At 43.8% G+C, this 27096-nt stretch overlaps 1 protein-coding gene across 1 annotated transcript in view; it reads right to left on the reverse strand.

The window, feature by feature from the left end:
- The window catches only part of FNDC3B (fibronectin type III domain containing 3B), a 186073-nt gene extending 170738 nt beyond the window's left edge, over positions 1–15335 (reverse strand). The window contains exon 1 of the mRNA XM_071438067.1: positions 14990–15335. The gene's annotated coding sequence lies outside the window, so the exon portion shown is untranslated. The remainder of the gene's footprint in view (positions 1–14989) is intronic.
- Between the last annotated feature and the right edge of the window lie 11761 nt (positions 15336–27096).

Consider the following 27096-nt stretch of genomic DNA (forward strand, 5'->3'; position numbering starts at 1 on the left):
TTGATTCCCTTGTTTGAGAAAGAGGGACACTTCAACTAAAATCCTATCCTGATGCCATGGTAAGAAGACAAAAATATAATGCAGCATAAGAAAGGGTAAAAGAGAGAAGCTAAGAATAGCCAGTGAAAGTAGTACAAAAATTTGGTAAGTGAAACCAAGGCTAAAGTCAAGACCAGTCAGACAAAGAAAAATAACCATGACTTGCAAGAAAACAGAAAACAAGTTGCATTCTAAAACAAACTAAGGAGGACTGAACTCCAATAGCAGCATAACCCCACTGCAAAACAGAAGTGAAAATAGGGCTAATGATGAAGGGGAAAAGAATTTAATGAATTCTTCTGTTCGGTATTTGGAAGAGCTAGAAAATGCACTTGTTGACTTACCCCAGTGGGCAAGTCAGCCCCAAAATGTTTCAATCAAGTTTTGATTTGAGCCTTTAAAGAAATGCCTGAGCTACTGCCAACAACAGGACACACTGATGCAGAGGGATGGAGCAGAGAGAGACTGTGTCATCCATGGACCAGCAGCTGAGAGGGAAGCAGGTTGCCCAGTGCAATTACATCCCATTAGTAAGACACAGCTTTCAGATAAAACAATCAAAAGTCAATGAAGGATTCCAGTGATAAGGAATGCAAAGATAGGAACATAATCAGAATTGTGATTCTCTATAAAACAGGCCCTGTCAAACAAATCCAAGTGCGCTCTCGGCTGAGATTACACCTCCGGTTGGAGAGATAGCTGTGTTAGCACATGTGTGTTCTTTAGCCAGCCTCTGACTTGGTACCACACAACACTGATAAAAGAGCCCACTCTGCACAATCAACATGAAATATCTCCAATGTAGCAAGAGCTGGCCAGCCAAGTGACCACAGATTAATCTGTGAGCTGGTAACACCGTGTGCCCCACTGCCCAGCACACGGCACAGCAGCCCTCTCAAAGGGCTGGCACTTTCATGTGCTCCCAGGCCAACAAGGACTGGACATTAAAGAACAGGAGCAGAAGCAGGAGCCAGGTAAATCAGAATTGGGCACAACATTAGAAATGAAAACCCAAAGATTAGCTACTGAAGTAGATGGAATCAGCCAGGGGAAGTGAGTAGTATTCCCTCTTCTTATGGAAATACGACTTCATGCACCCACCAGAAATACAAATTACAAGTCAGCCAAGATAACTTTATCCTTTCTAAAAAAGAACTACAACCTTACTAAATCAGGTGTAGGCTGTACTGCTTACTGACAATTGTATTAGTTTGCAGAGACCTAGCTGGCAATTGTGGGGGAACTGTCCTTGCCCCACTACCCACAGCAAGTCAGCCTTGTACAAGGGCTTCCTACAGATCCAATATGCTGAGCAGAAGGCAAGTAGTTATTGCCCTCTTGCCAAGGAAACCTCCCCTGGGAGGGGCTTTCAGAGGTAGGAACTGCACACAGGCACTTGTCAAGAGCTGCCTTGGGGAGGGAAACCCCCACACATGTGCAGAGCACTACTAAGATTTCTAGTCCAGCCTCAACTGAAACAAGCCCCAAACAAAGTATCTCCAGTATTTTCACCTCTGTGTCTTGTTTTCTCAGCTGCAAAATGGGGATAATGAAACACATCACTTCTGTTAGTGCCCTGGTCTCTTCCAAGGGAAGAAGAACCAGCATACTGGTTATTCACCAGTGTTTATTTAATGATTTCTTACTAAAATTGACAGCCTGCCCTGGCCAGTAACACTAATTATCACTTCATGGGATCTGTTTGACTGTCCACATAAAAAACTACAGCTTTACACTGCAAGTTTTTTCATATTGACCTTCCTAAATCAGGAAATGCTTAGCAGTTTGTGGGTGAGACTGAAACTAAACCATACTACCCAGCCAGCATTAAATAAAGCCCCACTGATCACTTCTGCTGTGCTCCTGGCCCTGCCAACCTGCTCAGGGATGCTCCCTCTGCCCCATTCCCAGCCAGGTCCTTCCAGTCAGCTCCTGGCCTCCCACCAGCACTTTAACCCCTGGAAGCTGAGTTAGTTCTTGCTGCCCATGTTAACTTTTCCCTTGCCACAGTAGGCTGAAATCCCACTGGAACAATAAAAATCAACTCCAACATACTTTGCACCAACACAAGTGGCCACAACACAAGATGCTGTTCCCAGTTGCTTCATTAACTCCCCGGTCAGAGTAGTTAAAAAAAAAAACCAAAACAAAAAAAAACCCAAACCAACAAAAACCACTTTTAAGTGCACTGGCTTATTGTGATGTTTAATTAGCACCAGGATTTCAGATAGTGCACACCCATGGCCCCAGAAGGGGGTGAGGGGAGTACGTGTGCGCGCTTGTGAAACCATTGTTCCTCCGTCAAATACAGCTCATCCCCCAGCCCATCCGAGTTCCCAGCTGCCCAGTCACACAACTTTTAAAAGTTCAACAGCTGGGTGTTTTATAACCCTGGAGAACTCCCAAGCCAATCCTTACGTCGCTGGCAGGGAGCCCTGGCCAAAGGCTGGGGACCCCACGGGGAGCGCTCAGGGCTTCACCTTCCTGACAAAGGCAAAGTCCACGCTCACAGCACAGCACAGGCAAGGCAAAGTCCACACTCCCACACCCAGCACAGTGTTTTGTAAGCAGCAAATGACAGAGCCATTGGGCAGTGGCTGGGATCCAGGACCTGCAACCATCTGCAAGTTTGCTTGGCTTTTGTTTCACTTTCCAGCGCTGATGGATGGAAACAAGCTCCCAGTTCTTCTGAATTAGCATAAAGACAATTAAAACAACTTGTACCCCCCAAGCAGCTCAGGAAAAAGCACAGCACAAGCTTAGACAAGAGTGTGGATAATATATTTAAGTTAAACCTGCCTCTAAAATAAAAAATTCCACCCCAAGCCAAAATCTCAGTTGTATCACAGAAGACACCTTTGTCAACAAGTTCCTGTGAATCCTGTTGCAGAGGAAAAGGCTCAGATGAAAGTCTGCAGGACTCACTGCATCCTCCTCTCTCCAAAGAAACATTAACTTCTGACACAAAAGCATTTCTACTGGGAAAGGGGAACACCATAGGTCAGTATTCAAGAAATTTCAGTGTAGCTACCAAGCAATTAGCTGGATAATACCTTCTCTACATGCTTTTTTCCTTTTCCAGAGTCCTGGTGCAAGCAGACCTAGCAATTTGCTGGTTTTACAGCCACTTGTGAAGTTGCAGATGACCAAATTTAAATTTTCCTTTCCTTATCACTTAAAGTATTTCTACCTTGGCATTGCACATTTGTTCACTGATTTCACTTTTTTTAAAAAACATTTACCTTGTAGTTCAGTACAGCTGACATCTTCTACCAGCACACAAATTCAGGCATTTTAAAATATTTAAATTCACATTTGTATAAGCCTGACATTGTTAATTCTTTTCCCCCTAGGACAAAGTGTAAACAAAAGTTTATCTTGCATTCTGATTTTGCTTTGAAGCCTGTGATTATCTGAAGAATTACCATACTCTTTCCTAGAGATTATCCTTGGTAAAGTTTTGGATACAAACCTCTCCACTTTGATAAGTGATCCACCACTTCTGGAAAGCACCTTTGTTGTTTGACCTGATGTTCAAAGCTCTTTGAAAGCCACCCATCTCCTTTCCTGGAACCATGTTACATCAGGACCTTCTACCAGTAAAAGTAGCAGGACATGAAAGTGAAATTCCACCAGGATTGCAGCCATACTGAAGCTGCACCACCATTATTGTACAGCTCTGCACAAGCACAACTTCAGGGGCAAGCAGACTTGAAAAGAAGTTGAAGTTGAGTGCCAATTCATTAAGAAATAAGGATTAGATTATAAATTTTGCACCTGCACTGAATGCCTACAGTACTTTCGTCAGATTACATTCCAAGTTCTCTGTTCTCCCACTTCCTTGAAATCCATCTGCCACTTGTACGCTCCTTATTCACATATGGGAATATCACAGGCACATATTCTTTAACAGCCTTGCATTAAGCCCTGTAGATTAGAAGTACTGAGGTCTTTCTGCATGCCCTAAGTTGGCTCCTGTTTAGATAGCTGGGCTGGGTTTGGACTAAGCTGCTCAATCAAATTCTAAAGTTTTTATTTATTGACATCTTGCGTCCACACGTTCATCTGCCAGCACTGGCTTTTGGCTTAAACAGTCCTGTATGCATTCCATGTTTACCTCTCTGATGGATTTAGAGATAGTAAAGTTCATTGGAACTTCTTTCCTGTTAAATATTTCTCCATCTCATCTTACGAGAAAGGCTTTCCACACTTCCAGTCATGCTTGTAACCCTCGCCTGTAACTCTACCACTTCCAATTTACCCATCTTTCACTAACATAGGTGATCAGAAAGCATACACTTTCCAAAACAAATCCCAGAAGGACTTGCAAAATACTGTTAATCTCCCTTCCCATCTCTATTAGAGGCAAAATAAGATTCCCCCCTTGGGTGGATACCTTTCTTCGTGGCTGTATAACCACTATCAGACCACGTTCACACTCTGGTTGAGCAGTTGCACAACAAAGTCTCCACATCTGCTCAAAGAAACTTCACTGCTAATATTGATCACAAAGGTCAGGAAGAGCTGCTGTTGGCAGAAAAACAAAGAAAACCTTTGTCTAACATACTAGAATAGATAAAAAAGGTATTTATCTGTTTCTTCTTTCCAACTGTGTATGATGAGAGAAGAGTTGTTGCTTCCCCTTCCCATCTGCCAAATCCTTTCATTAATGCACAAGTCAAATATTGCAAAACATTTTCTGAGAAAAGTAGGGATATGAAAAAATACTAAATCAGTGATACTTTATATAGTATGCAGCCAACATAAAATACTCACTGAAGAACCAATCAAATCTTCCTCGAAAATTTTAAGGAAAAAAGTTTTCTTCATGTGAATCACCTACACTTTGCTTCCAGCTCCCTAAAATTGTCTTGCACTTGCCAGGCAATAGGAGCAGGAGGAGGAACAGTCCAGGGAGCACAGGCAGGACCTCACTGCACCCCTGCCCCAGCAGAGAGAAACCTCCTGCCCAGCCAGCCATCCTGGGGGAACCCTTCAGGGAACCAGCAGACCACAGTTACATCTCACTTGCACCACAGAGCCAGGACACTTAAAAAAAAATAAAAGCTACATATCCATAATAATGGAAAATAACTCTTCCAAGGACAGAAGAGGAGGGAAGCTGACAGATCCAATCCGCCATCCCCGTACGCTTTCTAACTCGAACCCAAGTCCTCTGCCTGCCATGTGAGGTTATCCAGGCAGCAGGCCAAGGCTTTGCTTTTCCCTCCCGAGTGCAAGGACACATCTCCCGCTGCCACGTGGCTCAGCAGAGCAGGGAGCAGCACCTCATCCCAGCCAGCACTGCCCACAGCCCTGCAGCTGCAGCTCCACCGCGGCACTGGGCGAGCCAGGCTGGGTCAGAGCTGCTCAGAGGTGCTCTTATCACTGTCCAAGTGAACTCAATCACATAAGAGGGCGTTATTGTATTTCCTTGTGCTTCACTGTGAGAGAACGTCACGGAACCTTAAATTATAGCAGGGCCAATAATAATACACTTGGTCAACTTGCAAACTGATCCAGTCAATACTATTTTCCACGTCTTCACATGTCCCTATTTTCTCTGTCCCAATTCTCACATTTCACTCGCCTTCCTCCCCTTGCACTAACCCATACACTGAAATCAATACACTGTAGTCTAGAAAAACCTAACAAAGGAAAAAGGGAATAGAGAAATTAGGATTTAGTAAGACAGATCAGAAAGATATTCAGATGTGCTAGCAAGGCCAGGACTGGAATAGTCTAGAAGCTCTGAGAAACTGAAAAAACTTTTCACAGCAACATTTTGAGCATAATATCATCCTGTCTGACTGCATGATCGCAAAATGCCAAAAGGAAGTGAAACCGTTGATGTCTAACTTCAGAGTTTTAGATCCACAAATATTGCCTTTACAGTAACATAGCAGCTCTCACACATCCACTGAAGCAACCTATTCAGAGGCACATAAAAATTCAAGTGTAGCCACCTCGTTCCTTACACAGATTGTGGTTACAGAAGTATCTGAATTACTTGACTCTTTCGTTTTACCCAGAAGCCAGAAGTGGCTGCTGTGGAAGAGATCAGAGATCCTTTTGGTTGCACTCGGCAGAATTGCCTAATTTCCACCACATCACCATTTCCTGCCCACTGAACAAGGCAGCTGGAACAGCTGGACGAGCACATCCAGCCCTGCTAACCCAGAGAGGAAAGGGTAAAGATAAAACACCACACACACGAGAGCTCGCAGGGAGAAGACACTTAAATTGGGTAACAAGACAATTCTGTTCTGTTCCTCATCTCCTCGCAGTCGTGGGCGTACAGTGCCCTGACTGCTGCTCACAGTGCTCACTGACCCGAGGAACAGCCTTCAAGGCAACAAAAAGTTTGCACTGCATGCCTAACAAAGTCACAGAGGATGTTTATGTTTTGTGCAGTCACTAAAAGCACCGCTGAACTTAACAAGCAATAATAAAGATCTGTTAGAGCAGCATATGGAGTTGCAAAAATAAACATGTGCGGAGCAGAATGAAACAAGTTAATTTCACCACCAGCTGACACACAAGGAACAAGGATTAAGGCTCAGATCATAGACTCATGAATGGTTTGGGGTGAAAGGCACCATAAAGACCATGTAGTTCCAACCCTCTGCCACAGGCAGGGACACCTTCCAGTATCCCAGGTGGCTCCAAGCCCTGTCCATGCTGGCCTTGGACACCTCCAGGGATGGGGCGGCCACAGCTTCTCTGGGCAGCCTGTGCCAGTCTCACCACCCTCATATGAAAAGATTTCTTCCTAATATCTAAGCTAAAGATATCCTTTCAGTCACTATTCTCCACTTTTACATCAAACTCTACAGAACTTTTGCTTTGTGGAAAAATCTCAGAATTCCTCTTTAGCCATAAGCTTTCTTGTGCATTGGTTATGGTCAGCTAAGAATAATGTAACCTGCATGTTAAGTACCAGGTAAGAGTGTGACCCTAGACCTTCCTGAACCAAAATTGGTGCCTATGATCTAGTACTAAAATGCTCAATGAACTTTATTTAACTTCTTGGCATGCTGGCAACAGCTGCCCAATAGTCCACAACAGACATCTAACAAGACATTATCTGGGTCTCTGGTGAAATCCATAGGATATTTCTTACTCCTGAACATGACATTATTACCTCACCAACATCTAAGTTAACCACAATGGGAAATACAAAGTCATTTTGCTTTGGTCCTTTAAGGTTTCTCTTTGTTGACTTCTGTTGCTGTATTGAGGTCCTGCTGAACTCAAATGCAATTTAGTTTTATAACAAATAAACCAAAAGGACAACATACAAATAGGAAGTTACACAAGGAAACACCATGGGAATGAAACACCTACCTGCTTAAGTGCAAGCAAAACACAGAAGTATCAGAAAACCAGGCTTCACTTCTGCTTATTCTGGGTGTTTTATCAGTATTAAGAGACCAGGCAGGTATCTACAGCAGCCTAAATAACAAACTTCTCATTACAGAACAGCAAGAAATTGACAGGCAAACAAACTGACTTTTAAACATACAAACTTACACCCTGAAACACCATAAAATTAACCCTTTATCCTCAGAACATCCAACATACATTTCCTACAAGTACAAAAGGAGGTTGGACTGTTCAGAGCAGAGCTGACAACCTGCAGGGTCACAGTGCACACAGAGAGCAGGGGTCAGTCTTTTGGCTACAGAGTCATTTTCAACTGATCCAGAAATATAAGTGTTGTTTCACTCCACAATTTCTACAGGGGATTATCTGTGACACTGTGACATTTTCTCTGCTCCTCCAAGCCACGTAAGGTCACTCATTTAAAAGGAGACAACATATGTACATGTTCAGACATCAACACAGACATCGTGAAGCACCACTTAACTATGATTTATACTGAATTTAGATGTTTTTTTCACCATCCCTTTCTCTTTTCCATAACACCACCAACTTTCTGCAGCTCGTCCTGCTTCTGGGTTACTCTTCAAGCCTAAGTTCTCCACAGATCATGTGCAGTTTAACTCCTTCCACCACTCCCACCTCTTAAACATGACAGCCAAAACATGAGGCCACCTCACTACACCAATCCCTCTTTTCCTTCCTTATAATAACACCCTTGCCAACCAAACCAGGAAACTTCTGACCCATTCCTCAGGACCAGCCTTTGAAGATGGATTTTCCCTCCTTGTATGGCTGGCTGGGACTTGCACCATCAACAATGCCTCATCCTGTGATCCAAGGAGCAGCACGTGTGGTCCTGTCAGACCAGGCCACTTCAACTCCATGAAGCACACGAGGACCACACACCACAGCCTTCCTGGGTCACCTGCACCCACCTTGGGGCCAAGACACGGCCACCTGGGCTGCAGGGCTGGGCACACCCCAGGGCACACGCGGATGGACACATTCCCCACGTCCACACGCCTGCGCTTCCAGTCACGCAAAGGCCGCACGTCACAGCCAGCGCACAAACTCAAAGGAAAGAGGACAGAAGGGAATGCAGTGTTCCACCACAAACACAGATCTGCTGCCCCTCCCTCACCCACATCTGAAGCATTCAAGAAAAGCCAGCTAAGAGCTAACACTGTGCCAAATTAAGTATTGTGTCTCTGGCTGCCCAGTTCCCCAGACTCGGGGATTGTCAGAGGGGTTGCTCAAGAGGAACACTGCTCCTGTGACCAAATGCTGCACCCCAAGCCTCCAGCCTGGAGCACAAGAGCAGAAGAAACCTCACTGCATGGCTAAGGATCACCTTTAAAAGCTTTGCAACCAACAGAATACAAATCATACTGAGAGATAACAGAAGGAAAACCCTACTGTAGTATCAAGAATCACAGGTGGCTAATAAATAAGTATGTTAAAGAAAGGATGGGCAAGTGGGACACAGAGAAAAGCAGACCTTGGAATAAAAAAAAACCAAAAAAAAAAAACAAATCCTCACTAAAGCAGAAGCCAATTCCATAAAAATCCAGAGTAAGAAATGGTTGTTTTCTTTCATTTGCTTTTCTTTGAGCTGCCACAGCTCCTAACACTTGCCAGCATTCGAAAATAAAGACTTTTTGCTCTCCCCTCCCCAAGGCAGGCTTTGAGAACAAATTTCCTAGTTAACCTGCCAAAGCAGAAGATGTGATAGCAGCTGAACATCCCTCTGCCCTGCTCAGGGGATGACTCAGTGGAAATCAGCCTTCAAGAAACGTGTTGCCATCCTTCAGACAATGCAACCAAATAGGAGCAAATTCTTCACCTTAAAAGTCAAGCCTCCCAAGGTAGCCACAGTTCAACAGAGGACTGTATAATAATATAGGACTGTATAACAGAGGATCACTAACATGTTTTGAGGGAAATATGCAGCTTATTTTCGACCCCTTTTTTTCAATTTTTAATACTGTTAATAAAAAAATATATCTCCTAACAAGACTATAAAATCATTTCCTCAGAACTTTAGAGTAGTACAAAAGAACAGTACATGAGTGTGTTCTAAGCAAAGTGAAGTAAGAACTGGTGAAAACAAGACCAACATCACAACTGTTCAAGCCAAACACACCCCTCAAAGTCAAACACCAGTTACCATCTGCTACAAGAACAGAAGAACACACAAGCATGTATTCAACTAGGTCCCAAATCTGCATCCAGTTCAAATATACCTAGAAGGATCAGGTACATGGTATATTCCAATTTGACTTGTCACAAAAGGAGGAACTTTTTCCACTTCAACATAAGCCATTATTCCTGATACTTTAACATCATATGAAAGACAAAATACTGAGTCCCCCAGTAAAGTAACACCCTTCATGGAGTCAGTCAGGCCAAAGCTGTGTCCTTGCTTTTCAAATTCACCATTTCCATCAGTACCTATAGACAAAGAAAAAAAAAAAAAACCCACGCACTATTCAGGCATTACAGACCCCAAAACATTCCACAAGCTCTGCAGTTCTCACTGGGTCTCTTCTGCTCTGTTAATTCATTCTAATGAAGTGATGCTTCTGGTTGCCACACATTTGCTAGTAACAAGACACTGAAGGCAATTTTTTCCCTTCTGTGAGTTGACATCTCATGAGTCCACAAAAAACACAGGCTGACCAGAAGGAAACCTACCCAGTGCTCTCATTATCCACAAATGCTTTCATCCTTTTTTCTCTGCTGCATTATTCCACATCAATAAATAAATGAGGAGCAGAGCAATACGTAGCACTGAGTAACAGACCCAGATCAGTTCAAGTGTCTGCAAGCATAAGGTCACTTATGTTACCTGAATTGTCAATGAATAGGGACATACTTCTACAGCAAAGACAAGTTACAAAGTGGAATGAATTCTTTCAGCTAACTAACCATACACTAAAGGAAAATGGTAAGGCCATCCTGAAACAAATCAGGACAACTCTCTACTCCCACGCTGCTTCTGCTATCAAGGTCCAAAATAATCACTCCATCTTACTTCACTACAGTTCTGGGTTTGACTAAAGAATTGTGAATAAATATTGGGGGCAAAAGAGAACATGGGGATATAGGTTATAAACACTGGCTTTTTGTTAGTGGGTGATGGAAAATGGGGAGCAACCATGTAAAATTGACACAGCTGCACAAAGGCCCAGAGAACCTACAAACTAAGAGCAGACTGGTTTTGCTAGTTCAGATTAAAAGCATGGGGAAATCTGTCCACAACATCTCAGGCATCTCTGAGGGTGGCAAGGGTCATGTAAAATTGTTGTTTATTGAAGTTTTTATTAGCCTCTTGAAAGGAATTTCTTCCTCTCTTTCCAAAGAATTCCATATGAAGCATTCCTGGAAGCATGAAGTAGATGTTTAAATACATGTATACACACATTCTATTATTAGAGTCCTTTGCAAGGACCTAATAATAGAGAAGTCCATAACTATGTATAAGGCAATGATAAGAGACCAGGATGTAAAGCATGTTTTAAGGAATTTGCATTGCTTCCACAGAATTGCAATACACTAACTCAACACAGAAAAACCAGACAGGCTTATCACCTTCATCTCCAGAGAATTCAAGTGTTTGCTCTCAGTTATTCTAAATCCAAAAAATAACAAGATCAACAAAAACAACAGCAGAAACTCCTCTCCTGAATCCATCTTGTCATTGCACTGAGTATCTTATAGAATGAGGAGCAGATGCCAGAACAAGCAAATGCCACATATTAGTATTAGCTATAGTTTCGTCCTCTCAAAAAAAGAAATTATAAAATATGTATTTCATTACTTAGGAATTGTTTATTGCTTCATATTACAAAACTAACACCATACATAGCTGCAGTTTACTAAACAGAGCATCCACACAGCAATTTTCAGTATATCACCATTATAAACTGTCACCATTAGAAAAACAAATAGAGAGTGTTTCTTTTGCTGTTGGCTTTCTGTCTGTTATCTGCTAACAAACACTACAATTTACTTGTAAACAAAGGATTCCTCAGATGAAATGCAGAAAGCATATCACTGGAGAAGTCCTGCATTTTAACCTCTAAGCTCAAGGAAACCCATCCTTTTCCCAATTAAAAGCACCACAAACATTTGCTCCAAGCTGCACTACCTGGGACCTCCAGGGAATATTCCTGCTCGAGAACAGACTTTAACACAGACGACGTTTTTCTTGTGTACTTGCTCAACAGCACCGTCATTTTTCATCCAGAGCAAAGCACAGATTTAACATCCACAGCAGCATTTCTGAAAGGCAACTCATCTCTCCAACACTGGTGCAAATTCCACAATAAATCACATTTAATTAGTTTGTGCTTTTTTTTTTTTTCCTGGCTGTCTGGAATCCAACAGCCAGCAGGCTTCCAACTTTAATTTTGCAAAGAGGTGCTTAGAATAAACTGATAAAAACGCCAACCACCACGTCCCCACTGGAAGCTGTTTGGAGTTATCTGCTCGCTGACATACCAGCATTCCTGCCTGTAGATGGCTTTTCACCGCTGTGTATCCAGCGGCTCCTATTTCCACTGCCTTGTTTGAAGAACTTCCCTCTTCCCACATACCTTCCATCTCCAGGGACAGATCACACAGGGACACTAAACCTTGGCCGTAAACAACACGGGTTTTGATACTGCTGTTTCCAAAGGATCCTCCACCACTCAGCAGTGCAGAGACAATCACTGAGGCACAAATCCTCGGGGCAACGCTTGAGAAACTTTGTCTCGCCAGTATTTTGCACAGCTGAGATTTACACAGGGCTCTGCTGGCTTCTTCTGCTATTTATTTTATTTGCTGTACACCAAAGGCTACTGCAAACAAATGGAATTTCGATAACTTGTGGCATGTTGCTCAAAACAATTCCAGTGACATTATTTCCAGACTTTAAACCCAACATCCTCAGGGACTGACAGGATGCTGTCCCAGCATGTCCCAAACTGCCACCCCAAGTGCTCCAAAGAGATCACTCCATCTCCCCCCATGTCTTTTCTTTGGAGGGAAGTGGCAGACTCCAGTGCAGAAAAAAAGCACTGTGGAGAGTAATTTGTTTGATTCAGGTGTTTTCAGGCTCTGGGCCTTGTATTTAATTACATGTACTTAGTAGGCATTTATCCTCACACTACAAACATTTATTCATACTGTAAACGTTGGTTCTGACAACCTACGTTTTTGAGGGAAAAAGTCAATTATACTTATTAGAAAGTTCATGAATACAACCACACACATGCAGAAGTTTGCTGCATGATCTGTACATATTTTCTTGAACAGATTTATGAACTGAAGAAGTTTGACTGCTCTTAACTGCTTCTCTTTCTCAGAGGATATAAAGAAAACTATAAAGTGAGGAGGAAAAAACCCCAAATTCTCTGCTAAGAAACAGGTATGATGGAGAAAACTTCTTTTAGTTCCCTGAATATGACACGTAGGAAAAAAAGTGCCAGGATAAACACATTTCAGATTGGAAGTTACAAACTTTTCTGAGACTAAAGATAAAATACTTGCAGTATGGAGTTACAGCTCTGAGCTTCTTGGCTATAGCAAAATATCAGCTTATTTTGGCTGCTAGCTACCTTCATTTCTTATCCTTTGGCCAACTATAGGCTAACAGTATGAAAAAACCCTCTCATTGCTGTCCCAGCAGCGACCTCAAACCCAAACCAGATGAGTCCCAAAGGCACAAAATTTTGAAAAAGAAAAAAAATAAGTAAAATATATCACCTTCCACACAGACTCATCTCTGAACTACATTGTAAGCATGAAGTAGCTAAAAGATACCGAAGAACAATACATGATACTTCTGGGGCAGCAGACGTTTCTGCCACAGCAGGGTCCCAATACAACCACAAATCACAACAGCTTTGAAATTAACGAGAGGGAACCACAGAAGTGCTGAAGATTAAGAGAAAAGCACTAACAGACCGCTTCTGTGCGAGACCCGAAATGACCCCGGGAATTCGGCCAAGAATCATTTTCTTATGGTAGCACCGGCAGCGACTGCTGAGAAAGACACACGGGCCGTAGGTGAACGGGGCAAGAGGAGCAAGATGCTTCCACTCAGGAGGCAGCCCTTGGCCATTCCTGAGGTTCATGGAAGCCATGCCTTGATCTGGATTCCCAGCCAAGCACACATTGTGTCATCCGTGTCCAGACCAGCCGCTCCCCATCAGAACAAAGCGCAGACCCAGACCAGGACAGGCACTGCCAGGCCTGGCACTCCCAAACTCTTTTAAGCAAGCTCTGCTGCTGCAAAAGAAAAAGGTTGAGAAAGAGTGTTCTACGCTTAAAAAATCTGTGGAAGTTTGAAATGCCATTACCTAGCACATTGTTAAACTCGAGTCAGACTGGTTTGGCACCTTTCAGGAACGCACTGTGTGTTCTGCAGGGTAAGCGGTTAAGGGATACAGCAGCTGTGGTTAGGGCACAGGTAACTGGGATATGGGAATCCTGTTCTCACAGACCCAGCACGGGGTCTGAATGGCAAACAAAAAAATCCAAAATAAAAAACACCAACAAGGAACTCTAGTCTCCCTATATCTCAGGTCCCCCCCCACCCCGAGATGGGGCAACTGCCCCTTTAAGGCCAGTACTTTTATACACTCAAAGGACACAAAGAAATGCAAATGAAATACAAAATTACTAATATGGAGAGAGGCAAGCTTGCCCCGCGCCTTCTATTCTACAAATATAGATGGGATAAATGGTTCGTTACATTTAACTCCAAGCCGCACTACCTCCGCCAAAACCTTATTTAAATAGAACATTTCTGAGAACCGGGAAGGGGGGGATGCAGCTGTGGTCTTAACCTAAGAGAGGTTAAGCTTTTAAAAAGGGTTGTTCTTTTTTACTCCGTCTGCTGGTCGCATGCCATGTTAAAAAGGTGTCTGGCAAGCAAAAATAAAAAGTTTCCAGGGCTTTCCTTCCCCAAGCCGCCTCTGCCAGGAGCCCGGCGGGGAGGACGGGGCCAAGAGCAGACGGTCGCGCCTTTCTCCCAGCTTTTTCTCCAACATGCCCTCTGGATCCCGACGTTCTGGAGGCGGAGGAGCCCCCGGTTCCTCCACCTGCCCGCAGCCCCGGCCGGGCAGGAGGCTGCGGAGCGGGGCGCGGCTCGGGGGGTGCCGCGGGCAGGCGCCCCGCACACACCCGCGGTGCCCGCGGCCCCCGCCGGCACCGACCGCTCCCGCACTTCTCCTCCGGGAGCCGCAGCGGGCGGGGAGGGCGGTGGCGATGACAGCGGCCGGGCCGGCCGCCCCCAGGGACAGCCGGGCGGTGCTGGAGCGCCCGTCCCGCCGCCAGCCCCGAGCGCGGCCGCTCCCGCCCGCCCGCCGGGCGCTCCCCGCGGCGGACGGAGCCGGCGGAGCGGGCAGAGAAACTTTCCACCGAGTGCGGCCGCGTCCCGCCGCCGAACAAAAGAGCCGGGACCCGGAGAAGAGCCGCGGGGCGGGGGACGCGGTTGCCCGGCGCTCGGAGCGCAGCGGAGCCGCGGGGCTCCCCGCCCGGCACCCGTCTGCCCGCAGCGCCGCCGCGTCCTTACCTGCGGGAGGGCGGTGCGGGGCGGCGAGTCCCGGTTAGCTGGAGCGAGTGCCGGGAGGGCTCGGCGGGGATTCCGCCATGTCAGTGATGTCGGCACCACATGGGGCCCCGGCCGGCCCACGCTACCGCGCACTCTGGAGTAGCGGCTCCCGCCGAAAAGGCGGCCGAGGCGGGCGTGGGACGCCGGCCAGCCCCGCTGCCGCTCCGCCCCGCGCCGCCGGGGCGGGCGCTCCGTGAGGGGCGGGCACCGGGCGGGCACGGCGCCCGGCCCCTTCGGCCCGAGCCGCTCCGGTTCCCGTTCCGCCTCGTCCGCCCGCCGCGATCCGCTCGTCGTTCCTTAGAATCGCGGAATAATAGAGTTAGAGAATCGTGAAGGTTGAAGATGAGCCAGTCCAGCCGCCCAACCAGCAGCACCGCTATAACCCCTAAACAGCATCGCCCAGCGGCAGCTCCAGACGCCTCTTTAACACCTTCAGGAGTAGTGACTCCACCTCCCCTCATTTCAGTGTCAGGCCACCCTAAAACTAAAACTTTTGTTTCTAATGTCTAATTTGAATCTCCCCTCTCTCAGCTTTAGGCTGTTTTCCTCTCACTGCAGGTGCAGGAGAAAAGAGCATCTGGCTACAATCTCCTTTCAGGGACTTGTAGAAAGGGATGAGCTCTCACCTGATCCTCTTCTTCACCATATTAAACAAGCTCTCCTCCAACTGTTCCTCATAAGATATGTTTTGTAGACCCTTAACTTACTGCCAAATATCACCCTTAGATCGCACATCACCCACGGAGCCTCCCCTGTCCACCCAGCCCTAGCAGGGCTGTGTGGTTGTAATAGATGTTGGAAAGTTGTTACCAAAATGCCATTTCTGACAGGGCAGCCCTTTGCCCAAGCAGTTCCAGGCTGGGGTCAGTGCATGTCCCCATCCATGTCCTCCCCTTGGTGCCTGCTGCGGGTTGCTGCAATGCCAAGGCCTGTGCTCCCATCAGTGTGGTCATTCCTACATTTCCATCAGCTGGGAGCAAGGAGGGAAAGCTCTAAGCAATGTTTTCAGGGCTAAAGAAATGCTCCGACTTATTAAATTGTGCAGCCCTAAAGAAGAGGAATTTATCCCCTGGCTGTGGAAGAGAGGAGGGGCTGTGGTGGTCATTCACCTCTCAGCACTGCATCCAAGCCATAGGGAATCCTGACTGGAGCTTTAATCTGGTTACAGGAAAAGCTTAGAATAGGACTTGGCCTTACCCCCACCACAGATCACAGCCGTGCTATGAAGGGTCTTTTGATTTAGCCGTGGTCCTTGGGGAAGCCAACCTTCCTCTGCAGGAGCTCATCACCCACACGTCCTGTGCCCTGCTTCTCTCCATCACTGTATTCTTCACTGTTACTTCTCCCAACAACTTTTATCAATGATTGATCCACTTTATCCACCAGAGACAGGCTTCCTTTCAAAAACTGGAAAACCCTCTGGAGTCTGAGGCAGCCCAGGTGTATTTCCTTCAGCTTCCATTAAAATATCAACACAAACATTTCTCCCATATGACTCCTTGATGTTCTGCTTCTTGCTGAAACACACACTAAAGAAAAATCAGTTTGGCATCAAGGCTGAGTAAAAGCATCATGGCCAAATAGGCTGGGTTTAGGTCTTTTTTGTACATGACTAAAACCCAGAAAAATGAAAATAAAGTTATCTGAAATAGATAATTCCTATGAAAATAACAAATAGGCAATTTTCCCATGGGAAAGATTTTTCAATGTGGAATGGTCAGCCAGCACTAAGTATTGTTCATTGTTAATTGCAAAAACTTTTGTAATGCATAAAATCTAAAAGTAGAAAAATGTTTTGTTTTATTATTGACCCAAAACATGCAAACTTTTTGATGGTGCTGGATAGAGTTACAGACCAGATGAGATTAATTATTCACTGGGGTTTTAAAGACTTTACTTGGTCTCGTAGACAGTTTTGGGGGAAACAAAAAAAAAAAAAGAGAGAGAGAAGGGATTGGTTTAGAAGAGAAAAAAAATCACTGACACAAGTTGGAAAGTGATGAAAAAAAAGATAAAATTTAAGCTGAAGAGTAAATAAACCTGGAGAAAGCAAAATGAAGAGAAATAAGGAAGAGAAAAGAAATGGAAGGGCTGTAGGGCTGATTTATAGCTTTTCTATCTATCTAAAAGTCTGGTCCATATCTGGAAACTCAGAACAGGATCCTCAGGCATGGGGACATTTCCAGTCTCACCTGAAACTGCAGAAGGGCAGACTCACAAAAACTGGAGCAAGGTCAGCCCAGACCTGGAGCAAATGTTGCCTTCTCCTTGGAGCTCCTTCTGTTCATCCCCACAGCCCTGATGAACTGGAAGAGCAGATGGATAACAGCAACAATAAAGTTATTCAGTGGAGCCTGGGCATGCCTCTGGAACAGAAACAGGACAGGGGAGAGTGAAGCAAAGATTGCTTTCCATCAGAGAGTTCCTGCATAAATAACAGATAAAACTATTTCTTTAACAGCTTACTCCCTGAGCCAGCTCATCTAGGAAGAGCATTAATCAGACCAAGAGGAAATGTCTCTTGCCACTGAAAAAGGAAAAGGATTAGGTTAAGTGATGACACAGCAGGGACAGACAAGTCACACTGGAGAAAATTACTGACCTAAACTATCATCCAAATAAATACAGACCAAAGTTATGATCTGATTTTTCTGTTTTGATGAGTCTGGTGGTTTTTTTTTTTCAGTAACACACATATTTATCTTTTATCACAGTGAGATCTTTCTGTTTATTCAGGAGGCAAGTGGCAATAGTGCATCTTTTCCATCTCTCTTCCCTCGTGTGCTGTTGCAGAGGAGGATGAAGGGGCTGAGCTCTATCCTTTGGTTTTTCTGTTGGATTCTTGTCCCCATGACAATCACTCTGAAGCTGCAGATGCAGCAGGAGCAGACAGAACCCCCAACTCCTTTCAGGCTGGAATTGTTTAGCCATCACACAGTAACAATTTTGGCACCATTGAGGGAGGCTGGATCCAAACCAGTTCCAAATCCTGTATTCTGCCATCATGTCCATCAGCCATTCCCTCCTATTCTGTGGCAAAACCCAGAGAGGGGCCCATGTCTCTGTACAATTGGGATGTGGCCTTGGAGGTCAGACATCATTGCCAAGGCTGTGAAGACAGTCTTTATTCTCTCAGGATACTTCCCCTCACATTTCTGATGGGATTTGAGTTAAACTGTGACTATTCCCACAGGCAGCATGTTCTGAATTCTGGAGGGCAGGCAGGCAGAGATCTGGGCATTGGTGCTGTTTGACAGCATACAGAGCATGCTTTGATTGATTTATTTGCAGAATACTGTGTTGGTTTTTACCTGGGATATACTGCCCTCAGTCAGTTTTAACCCTGCATAGCAGCAGCACAGAAGGGTGGATGGTTCCACCCAAACCCTGGATGGACTGTGGCTGCAGAAGTTTTCTCTCCATGTGCATTATCACACCTCTGAGCAGCTGTGGGGTGAGGACTCAGGACTCAGTGTCCTAACAGGTTACATTCATCCATAGCAACAGCTCTAGGTTCACACTTCTTTCTTTTTTTTCCTTTTATTTTTTTTTTTGCCAGCAGCAACTTGTAGGAAGACAGAAGTACTCAGCTAAATTGTCTTTGGTGACCCCTCAGGCTGAGAACATGGTCCTGAAGCATCCCTTACTTGGACCTCACCCTGCCACTTGAGAGGTGGGACTGGCAGGATGCTCAGAGCCACGTGGAAGATCTCCTCACCAAAACACCCAGAACAAAATGATGTCTCACCTCTCCTCCCTCCCCCTCCTTGTGGTGACATAATTTACTGCTCTCACAAAATAAACAGAAGGCCATATCTGTTCTTGTTTTAAAATGCTCTCCTGTCAGTATGTCTCACAAATGAATAAAGCAACTTAAACAATTGAGTACTCAAAATCACACAGTACAATCTGGTCATGGTAGTTTTTTCTCACTCTTTTATGTGACCCAATAAAAAAGGAAAGCTAAAGGCAAATTAGATTGTACAGATTAAAACACGATAATTTCCTTCAATCCTTACAATGCTTTATTTTCAATATAGAGCCTGTGGAGACTGGCACATGCAAGAAAAAATCTGGGTAAATGTATGTAGTTTATAATGGTCACTTTTACTGCAGGGAATCCAAAATTCTGCAGGACAGTCTTTCTGAATAAGTAGGGCATGTAAACATTAGAATGAACCAGGATTTCTGTCTGTACCTCTCTATTTGGAGGAAATGAATGCCAGTTATTCACTCAGCATATATTCACAGGTTTGCATTCATGAACTGACCGAGTTTGTACTCATGGTATTAATTAGCAGAATTTTCCCTTTTTAGGATAACACAGGTCAGGATTTCTCATGCTCAATAACATGTGAAGAAATTAAGCCCCAAAAATATTATTGTTCAGAAAAGATCAGAGCAGTAACCTCTGTATGATTCTGAAATAAAATTTCTCTGCCTCTTCTGTTAGTGCAGTGCATGGTAACTTTGCACTGCATATCAGTGTGATAAAACCAATTACTTATTGGACATCATTTTATTACATTTAATGGAGTCTTTAATTTGGCCTTTGAATCTCACAGAGATTTTACTAATCAATAAATACAGATACTACTAAGCAACAAATATATCCAGTCAAACTCTGCTAGAAGTCACAAAAGAGTAGAGAACTTCACCAGCAGCTAGAAGAGGCTCTCCAGAGACCCATGCCATTACTGTAAAGACATGATTTCTGACACCCCAGAAGTTATTGTTAGTCAGGGATATTATTCTGTAAGCTGTTTCTTAATCTTTACAAAGGCATTATGGAAAGAAAAGGTTCCTGCTGCCCTCTCTTCCATGAGAAGCACCATTGTCTTGACAATTTGTCTGTTTGCAAGCTGAGGCCTTACACAGGGCATTTTTTACATTTTTTCGTCTACGTTGGTTTTATAAGTTTAAATAAGTTCCTGTCTGCTAAGAGCTTCCAAAGAGGGGTTGGCACTTCACCAATTCAAGAAGCTCGCTGTGAAGATTACACACCAGTGGTGCTTATTCAAAACAATAACTTCTGACCACTGCACCAGAAGAAAATACTCTCATTTATTGTCTCGTAATCATGCATCTCTGCAGTGTTAGTTCCAGTTTTGCCAACAAGAAGGATGTTCCTTTTGATATTTTGCAAATATTTCAGCTAAATCTCCTTAACACTGTGCAGCTCTTTGGCTCGTTAGGTTTGCTTGGGGTTTGTTTTGTTGAAAGCTCTTGTTTCAGTTCAGGCTCTAAAGAAAACAAAGCAGTATTGCTGGCATTGTTAATGCCAAAAGTAGGGCCATGGAAGAAAAAAAAAATGTTCTTCTTGGAAGAGTTTGGAGATTGGCATTCATGAAACAGCTGGAGACGAAACATACAGCACTAATCCTGTCCAGTTGCTCCTGGTCATGTTGCACATTCAGGAAATTCATAATTAGGTGGTTATACCCCCAGTGTTTCCCCTGCAGCAGTCTTTACAACCAGCAGTTTATCTTCTTGTCACTGGAAAAAAAACCCAACAACAAAACCCACAACTACAAAGAAAGAAGAGGGGGAGAAAATACAAGCAGGAAAGACTTGAAATATGCTAATAGCTTCTTCTCCCTCTAAAAAAAGAATAAATCAGATGTTGTCATTTCTGCACATACCAGCAAACTTCTGCTGATCAATTGCCCTTTTCTATCACTGCAGTTTTCCTCTGTGCTGTATCTCCTTCCTCTTCACAGTATTTATTTTTCCAGTTAATTTTTTCTTTTCCGTTGCCAGTCATGCACCCGCTTTCCTGTAAAGGGCAGCCACACCTGAACAGCTTAGAAATAGATGCCTTAATAAGTAAACATTTATTTTTCTTGCCAAGTGGAAGCACCAGACATGGGGGCTTTGTTCCTAACTCCTACCAAGGTTTCTAGTGAATTCCTAAGTAGTTTCTGCTCTTTATTTTGATTTCTCTAGAGGTATCATGAAAGCATTTTGCCACACACTAGGAATCTTCATACTGCATTCTACAAATGATGTTTTGTCAAAAATTCGTCTTCATTTTAAATCAGTCAAGGTGCAACTTGAAGGATTTTTCTTCTTTTCAGAGCTTGAGAGGTTTTTGCTAGGCCATACCAAAACACTTATATTCTAGACACAACAATGTATCTTTTAAAGTCCAACAGCCTTATTTACTGTTAACTACACACATATGCAGTATGGAGATTTTTGTGTACAGGGCAATCCATGAGAAATGCTGCCAACTTTGGAATTAAACTGTTACCAGTGACTCAGCAGCTTCTGCTCTGCAATAGCAAAGCATTCAATATAAGCTTTTTAAACAATCACAATTACTGATTTTTCCCCAAAGTAACTCAAAAGAAGACTGCCCAGATAACATTTCCAGTTAAAGTTCAGGAGTTTCTGTGCCTGTGATTAGGAATCTACGCCAGTGGCTCAGAAGTCTGGCTCTTCAGAGATAAAAAAACCCACAGCAATTTCATAATGCCTACAGTGAATGCACAAATAACTTTAAAACAACAAGAGTCATAAGCCCCTCTGGTGCTGGCAGTTCCAGCCTCTGGATGATGGGATGACCATAAATCCCAGTGAGAGGACAGGGAAGAGCCAGCCCAGCCTTGCTCCCAACACTTCTTATCCAGGGGAGCCTTGGCCACATTGCGTGCACTTGTGGTTTCCTCCTCCTTTCAGAATTCTGCTAAGTGTGTTTTTAGTCATAAAAGCAGCAAAAATAAACATAACAATGCCATTTTTCCTGTCTAGCCATCAGGGAGCATCTCCAAGTGCCTGGCTGCCAGTGTGGAAGCAGAAGGCTCAGTGCTTTTGGATGGAGATGCCCAGTCATGCCCATGTACAAATCCTCTTCCAAAACATCATGGAGGTGAGACAGGTTCTTCAAAAGCTCTATATATCTTCAATAAACCAAGAATCTTTATACCAGGTGTAAGGTCCCTATGAAAAAAATATCACCAATTTCAAGTTTATTATCTGAAAAAAGAAAAACAAACCCACTGAACAATTTAAGAGTTTCACATCAGATTCCTTTCCATCAATGACTTTTCCAAGAGCTTCCCCAAAGCTGCATGGAAATACATCAAGTGCTACTTTGAAAAGCAGTCACGTTTTGAAAATTATTTACCAAGCTGCTAACTTTTCCAGACTTCAAAGGTGATGCCTGAGATTGTTTATCATCATGAAATAGATACATTACTGAGTCTGGAATAGAAACGTTTTTGTACGGCCTTGGAAAAACCTCTTCAGCTAACCCTGCCTCAGGCTAGAATGATTTAAAAAATAATACATATTTTACAATTCTATTACTTTTTTATCTACAATAAATAGCCAGGCTTACCCTCTCCATCATGCCCTGTCACATACATTATCACACCTAAATTCTATACAATTTAAACCTTTTTTTTAAATAGCAAAGTTAAGATCTAGCAACATGCCCTAAAAATCAACAAAACCTGGAATTATTTTTTTATTAAGGGAGGAGCAACTGCAACAAGGAAAGTAATACAGGCTGTGTCAGCTCCTGCCTTCCTGTGTGCACCCCAGCAGATCACAGCTGTGATACACAGGGATGTGAAGTGGTGTCTGAATCAGTCCTGAGTCATTCCACAGCTGAGAAGTCAAACATGGACTTAAATCTCACTTGAAAGCTGACCACAGAGCTGATACAGGGATGGAGGAATGATTGTAGCCTGTTAAAATAAGGGGGGGAGGGAAGGAAGAGAAAAAAACCCAAACAGTGGATTCTTCATAGGTTTCTGTTGCTGTTTTTCTTAATTCTTGAAGATTCATGTGATTTAAACAAATCTAGAAGGGATGGGAAAGCGAATAGAATAATTTCCATTACCCACACAATGATTATGTGAGGCTTAATTAATGGGCATTTGTAAATATGCTTTGTGATTTCTGAAAGAAAGCTGTTACGAAGGAAAGGTGACATAAAAATGCCAGTTGTAATATAAATCTTATTCCATATACAATAAAGAGAAATATAATAGACATTTTAGAAGGATTGACAAAGTTCACATGCACATATTTCGGATGTTTCTTATTCCTCTCCCCCCACACTACTTCAGCTTTAAAAATGAGTCACAAAATAAGGAGCAAGGTCACACTCTTCACCAGCTCCTCATCACAGAGCCTGCAGTTCTGTTTCCTTGAGCTGAACTGTGTAAGGTTTTCAGAGCTGATTCCCAGTGCCCACAGCCAGTCTCCATTGGAGCAGGGCACAGCAGCATCCCTGACCCCAGCCCAGCTCTGGTCCTTGGTGCAGCCAGGCAGCGCTGCAACACCTGGGCTGCAGACCCTTGGAATGCCTTCAGCAATCCATTTGCTGTTCACTGGGTCCACTACCAACGCTGTTTTACTGTCCCAAATTCACAGATATCCTCAGGGTCTCACAGTCTGTCCATGGTTTTTGTAACTTCCCTGGTCTCTCTCAGCTCTGCTTGCCGGGATGAGGATGGGAAAGGGCACAGATGCCCAAGGAGCCCTGGTCTCCCTGACCAGACCTCAACTCTTCTCAGTGCCAGTTGTAAGGCCATGGTTACATGAGCAAAAAAAACCTGCATCTGTGTAGCTCCAAATTTGTTCTCAGCACATTTCTCCTGGAGCAGGCACATCTGTTGAACTTGTCAGAGTGCATGGTGCAGTTTGTGTCACCTCTGTGCTCACCCCACATCTGCTCTGGGGTTCAAGGTATAGCTGGGGTGGAAGTGAGGCACTGATCTGGCATACAGCTTGGCTGTTCAGGGTTAATCCATCAGAATTTTTAACTGGAGCTGGCAGAGAGTTTAGACCATGTAAATACTTGATCTCATATGGCAGCACTTTTTAATCCTGTCCTGTCCAAAAAATAAATGTATTCTGTTGTCACACCACTCCCTTCATCCTTTGGTGTTTTGGTTCTTCTGTAACTATAAAATAGGGTTCCTAGCATATCTATAATGGGATTCATATAAATTCCTCATGAAAGTGTGCACCTACTTGGAAGCAATGCTGAATTGATATTGAACATTTCTTCTGAATGGTACTAAAATCCTCAGAGATTAAACTGAAAATGCATCAATCCTTCAGAGTGCTGGGGGCATGTATTTATATTTAACTTAATCCTGAGATTAACATATTCAAAACAGACTTGGCAGATCATTATGAGAGAGCTATAAAAGTACTCTGAAGTATTCAGAATAATCAAGTAAGCACATGCAGTATCAGGGGCCAGGATGGAGTTATTTGGAAAAAGCATAGTTCTGTCTGGCACAAAGAACATCCAGCAATGACCAGAATGCTAATTTCAACAAATGCTCAAGAGATGCCCATATCTTACTCTGCATTTCTTGCATAATGCTGCATGTGGAAAGAGAGAAAAAGAGCTACGATTCTATTCTTGTTAGGGAAAGATTGGAGCTTCAGAGAATTTTTAAGTTTTAGTAACTCATCTTTTACAAGCTCGAACTTGACCCTGGAAACTGCTCAGTTCCATTCATCAGTTGACTTTGTGACTCCATCTTAGAAACAAAAAAATGACACCTGAGTACTTTAAATACCCTTTGCTGAATCTAAAAAGAGTAAACTCTTGCAATCTGTAAATTATGCAACCAACACTTAAACTTAGATGTGTTAATCAGGGAAAGGAGGAAACACAGTTAAAGTGAGCTGATACAAGTGCTACATATTCAATAGCCAAAAGATATTGCCAAGAATGTGAAAAAAGACCCTTTTTTTTTGGTTTTGTGATAGGTCAATCCAGTGAGCAGGTGTCTTTTCACTTGGAACACAGGTTATTAGAACAAAATCTAAGCAAGTGAGAGCAGAAAAAAATTTAGGTAAACTTTTGTATAAGCCTATTAACATCTGATTGCTTTTGAATACTAACAGACAGTATAAGTGGGATTTCCTTGAAGGGGCTGTATTGCAATCACCTACAGCTAAAAGTAAGAGACCATATGATGTCCAGAACACACAGCATGTGGGAAAACCTTGACAGGCCAGGGAACAGTAGACAAATGGGGTTTGAAATCTGGGATGAAACAAAGTGATCTTTTGCCATCTCCTGATTAATTACCTTGGCAGAAACAAGCTGCTCTATAAGATTTCTTTGGGTGTAGGGTGCAAACCTAAATTCACGCTTCTTAATTCAAAGGCAAAGGTAAAAGCTGGGTTAAACCTGTGCTATCCCTGCATAGCTCAGAACAGAGACTGGATTAGGCTGAGCTTTGCTCCCCAAACTGTGGCTCCAGCTCCAGGGTCAAGATGCAAAGTTTTTGGCAGGAATTTAGGCTTGAGCTATTGCTGCCCCTCACTGCTGGCTGGTACCTCTGTGCTCTGCCCCTCTGGGTCCTGCTGGCCCTCCTGGGGTTGCATCAGTGCTGCCAATCAGGTCAAGATATTGATCTGGCTGTGAGCCACCATTCCTAAATGGTTTGGGTTTATTTTTGCTGTTCAAACCAGGTATCTCCATGGCTGATTTCCAACAGCACCAAAGGCAGGGGTGTGGGCTGCAGCACAGAGGTAGGCATGGGTGTAAGAGGAGGACAGATACTTATTAAGCCAGCATTACTGCCAGGCACATGCAGCAACATGACTTGGAACCAGATCTCATCCAGGCACGTCACATACCAAATTCCACCAACAGGAGACAATTCCCCTTCAGGTCATGTGGAAGGGGCTTGTGGTTTAGCATAGGAAAAGCTCCATTATTTCCTCTCTTGCCTAATATTTCTGAGCAGCTACAGTGTTCACCCCATTGACAGGTGTGAAACTCTACCTGGTCACTAATCCCTTACCTGCTCCCACAGATAATTAACTGCTAAGCATAAGTGTAGCCTGCAGCATTTTCTGTTGGGAGGAAGCCCAGGTGCTGCAGAATGAAGATCCACACTCGCTGCAATACCAGGGTTACATTACCAATCTCCACACACCCTGAGTCATGTGTCTGCTGCCTCAGTTCCTCCTTTTTGCTTCCCTGATGAGCACATGCCTGCACTCACATGCACAAGTGCACAAACCACACACTGGGGTTCAGGAAGGCTTCCTGCATTCAGAGTTATGCAGCCCAAATTACACCTAAAGGAGTTTTCTAGGGCTTAAGCACTTCTGGATGCTTAATAAAACACTGAGCTAAGGATCTCAGTGAAGTCTGAGTGAATCCCAGTTCCACTGCTGTCAGCCAGCCAGTTCTCATCTCCTGCTCTGGAAGTTTAGCACTGCTGTCTCTTGCTATTGGGCTCTTGCTATCATGATCCTTATAACAAGGTCTTTTTAGGGTATGTAAAAAAATATTTTCTTTCCACTGCTGTTTCAGGAACATTCATTTGCATTTGCTTGCTTTTTCTGCACGCTGACATGCAAATGTCCAGAACACCTGAACAGATCTCCATTCAGAATTGCTCATGTTAGTGTCTAAGAAGGAGCTAAGCACCCTTCACTTTGTGAACAGTTCTCTTTCTTCAAGTAAAGCTGTAATTAATACCTTATCAGAATAAATCCTCTGCATGTGAAGACTTTCAGAACTCAAAACATCTGAAAAAATTAATACAGCAGCTTCTCTGAATATCCCAAAATCTTCAGAAAGAGTGAAGATGAAGAAAACCCACTGAGAACAGACGACAACGAAAGGAAGCCTGTGTGGAACAGTGGAAGGGTTTGGAAGGGAGACTTCCCCAGGGTGAAATGTTACTTAGCTGCAGGACAGTCTGAAATGATCTGCTTGTGCTTAAACTCCAGATTCAGCTCACCCAGACATGTTTGCAGCCAGCATCAGCCAGAGCCAGCATACTGGCTTCTCAGGAACCATTATTCTTTTCTTGCCTTTTGTTTTTGGAACTACTTCAGAATTAGCTGTGTACTCAGACCTAAAGTCATAAATGATACCAGGAAAAAGGGACATACCTTATTTCTCCAATGCACACACATGTGGGTGCTATTTCCCTCTGGGAATTGCCCTAATACATGTTTTCCTTAATGTCCAATCCCAGGTTATTGTTTATGTGTTTCAGTAGTTTCAGGAGGGTAGAGTCTGGCTATGTAATTTTTCTGTACATTGGAAGAAAGCACAGAAAGAAAAA

The sequence above is a fragment of the Agelaius tricolor genome, unplaced genomic scaffold (genome assembly GCF_023055355.1).
Source record: "Agelaius tricolor isolate 1412-34295 unplaced genomic scaffold, bAgeTri1.0.p SCAF_12, whole genome shotgun sequence".
NCBI classification, from domain to species: Eukaryota; Metazoa; Chordata; class Aves; order Passeriformes; family Icteridae; genus Agelaius; species Agelaius tricolor.